Raw genomic sequence first — 3617 nt, 5'->3', positions numbered from 1 at the left:
GCATGCCGGAAACGTATCCTGTCATGCACAACAACACTACCACCAGAGGCCAACACATGCTTTGCGACTGCTGCATTCACCTTCTTTCTGGCTTCATCAATCGCCCTACCATTCTGCACACCATGCCAGACCAGCCGAGGCACAATACATGACCATACAATCTTGCAAGAAGGCCATGCTGCCGAAATCCTAGCAACATCATCCGCCATGGATCTCCTCAATTCCAACCCAGTCGTCTTACCAAGATCATTTCCACCTAAGTGAATCAGCAAAACCTGGGAGTCCCAAAACGCTTTGCAGATTCTAAAAGTTTAGGACACAAAGCCTGCCACAACATCCCTCTCACACCGGTCCACCGCACACAATCAGAGCAAGGGAAGGAAGGAGCACCACAAGCATTCATGAACTTAGCAGCACAGAAAACATAGGAGTGGCCAACAATCCATATTTTGGGAGAGTCAATTTTAACACCAGATGGGGGAGAAAAAGAATGCAAAATTAAATTAATTTGCAATTATAATTAAGTAGCGGAGGATCTGCCAAAAAGAACAATATTGGTGTAACCAGCTGCTAGGCAGAAATTTAGACAAGCTTCAGTGCTAATTCAAAGAAAACATAAAAACACATGAGGGTAAAAAGGGGTGGGAGGAGGGGAGGAGGGGGAAAGCAGGGAAACACGGATAACTCGGCTGGAGGAAAAAACTAAAAACCTGCTGAGGGACATACTAATTGCAATTTGTGATGCCAATAAGCCGAATTAGGTCCGTCAGTTCAGGCGAAAATAAAAGGCCAAATGCCTCCAGACTTCCGCTGCCACAGCGGCAAGTAGCTAATCCTCAAGTCGGGTAGACAGGACAAACAAGACCATACGTAGAAGGTAAACAAAAAAATAACATTACGAATAAACATAACATTATTAAATGCTAAATGCAATCAATGCAGAGGCCGAATGTAACGCTTATAACTGGAGGATTTCCAACGGCCTAAAGCCTTAATGTCAGATACAGAAAATCCCGCTGAAGCAGCGGAAGTTGCTGCCCCGATACGAAACGAGTGCGTACCGAAATCCTGTGGGGAGAGGCCGACACGAGAGACACAGTGCTTCAAAACCCATCCAAACTGGTATTTGGTTAATGGCGAACCATCTACATGCAGAAGCCAAGAGCCCTTAGTAGCAGGCCTGACCTGAAGATAACGCTTGGCCGGGGCAATGGGGCAAATACGCAAGTCCTCAGAAGGGACAAGCAAAATCCAACGGCCCCTACCCAGCTGATCAGTTTTGGAGCACCTAAGCCTACAAAGCAACGACCTCTCTCCCACCAGAACGTCCGTCCGAAGGAGCGCAGAATCGGTTCGCTTAGAGGCCGCCACCAACTCCAAAATCCGGAAAGCCCCATGAAAGGCCATAGAAAAAGCTAGTTTGAACAAATCAACTTCAAAAACCGAATCCGCCACGTCCGCTATGGCCGTGAGGAGTAATGGAAGGAGGGAAATATCAATAGGACATCTCTTGTCGGGCGCAACCAGAACCAAACGAGCCCAACCCTTCAAGGCTTTCTGAATCAGAAAGCTCTTTGTCAGGTCTGGAAGGCTTTTTAACTTAAAGAAAAATTAAATACCAGCGAAATAACGTGAAACCACAGCTCTGGGTCTGCCAGAGACATAGAGATGCCAAATAAAAGAAAGCATCAACTGATGCCTGCTCTTACCTCCAAGTCTGTAGCGATGAGAATACTCTTCCCACTCTTCCCAAGCCTGGCTGTAAACTCTCAGAGTACCTGGGGCGAGAGACCGGTGTGCTAAGCCCTCCATGCTGGCTTGACGACCTGCCAAACATAAGAGGGGCAAAGCACACCAGTAGCATTAGCCCCAGGGGCCAAAGATCGAAACCTAGGCCACTGAAACCGAGATAATGCATCTGCGATTTCATTCTCTGCCCCGGGAATATGCCGCGCCCTTAATGAAATATTGCAGCGCAAGCAAGTTAGGACTAACTGCGCCAAAACTTGCAACACTAGCAATGATTTGGCGTGCTGCTGATTAATCGCATGCACAACACCAAGGTTATCACACCTGAGCATTATGCTGCGATCACGCAAACGTTCACCCCACACTTCCAATGCAACCATGATTGGAAAGAGTTTGAGGAGCAACAGGTCCCGTGTGAGACCCAAACGCACCCATTCCTCAGGCCAAGGTGTCGAACACCAGGACCCGGCAAGGTAGCAACCAAAACCCGCTGAACCCGCCGCGTCGGTGAAAAGCTGCAGCTGAAAGCTGTCGACAACTGGAGCATTCCAAATCACTACACCATGATTTTGGAGGACAGGCGAACCATATGGGGCGGTCTGGATGCCCCAGCCGTGGACCGCTCCAGCTTGCGACAGAAAACTCTGCCCATCGGGATAACCCTACAGGCAAAATTCAACAGACCTAAGATCGATTGCTGAGTACAGGTGGCATTGTTAAAAGCAAAACATTTGCCTTTATTCTGAGTCTGAGCAGAAAAACGACTCGGTCCCGGTGGACGCCGAACAGGGGGAGTTTCGACTGGAAGACGCGGCGGCTGAGTGACTTCCAGCCACACCTCCAAGTCTTTACCACCAAACTCAATCACAGGCCTGCCATCCTGATTCCGACGAAACTCTTCGTCGTAAGCCCGCCAGGCAAACCCCCGGGAACTGCGCTGCATGCCATTAATCAGGTGCAGATACCTGATAATATTTAAGTGCTCCTCAGGACGAGTTATTAAAAAGCATGATGCAAACATGTAGAAACCCACGATCCAATTACTAAAAGACTTGAAAGAGTCCAGGCCAACCCCTCCCTTACTCTTGGCCGCCTTAAAGTCCTTTTTTGTTTTGTCTTTGAGCACAAAAAGGTCCACGTACAAACCCTTAGTAATCTTGCGCTTACAGCATGGACGTAAGCCGCGCAAGACTGCCGTATTATCGCAGCGAACCCCTAGTGACCGTTTAGAATGTTTGCGAGATTCATCGTTGACTTACCATGCCGGTTGGCCTCGCATTTAGCATATTTAGCAGCTCGGTTGCGCGCCCTGGTAGAGCTGCTGGCGTCTGACACCAGCGATGAAGAGGAACAACAGCTGCTACTGTCATCATCATTAACGCAAGAAGACACACCTGATGTACTCGGCTGCTCACCACACAAGGAACTGGCCAAAGTCGCTACCCCATCCACAGCTGCCTCCTCGTGACTGTCGCTGGCATCGCCGTCTGAAAAAGAAGGTAACACAGCATCTGGCGCCATAGCTGCCGATGCATTCAAAGGTGCGGAAGAAAGCGTAGCTGATACTTGGGGAGGGACCGCACTTGGGGTACCTTGCGCAACTAAGGAGCCGAATGCGTGCACTGCTGCCAAAAATTGCTCGGGTATATTCGCTAGTAACTGCGAGGTAGGAACCGCGGGGGGCGCACAAGCGGAAACCCAGGGCCAGGTAGTTGTGGGATAGCAGCTACAAAAGGGGCAAATAAAGCAGTCATGGATGACATAAAGTTTAGAACCCCCGCAGTATCACCAGTCCCCTGTGACCCTAAACCCTGAGTAGGCCCTTGAACCCGACTATTCAGCACAGAACTGCTGGCAGAGCCCACTTG

General features: G+C 49.5%; 1 pseudogene; it reads right to left on the bottom strand.

Moving 5' to 3' along the window:
- Positions 1-933: 933 nt before the first annotated feature.
- LOC148453433 (uncharacterized) lies at positions 934-3270 on the bottom strand (annotated as a pseudogene).
- Positions 3271-3617: the final 347 nt, after the last annotated feature.

The sequence above is a fragment of the Taudactylus pleione genome, unplaced genomic scaffold, assembly GCF_031769625.1.
Source record: "Taudactylus pleione unplaced genomic scaffold, aTauple2 ptg001153l, whole genome shotgun sequence".
Taxonomy (NCBI): Eukaryota; Metazoa; Chordata; class Amphibia; order Anura; family Myobatrachidae; genus Taudactylus; species Taudactylus pleione.
This window is presented reverse-complemented; position numbering and strand designations above follow the sequence as displayed.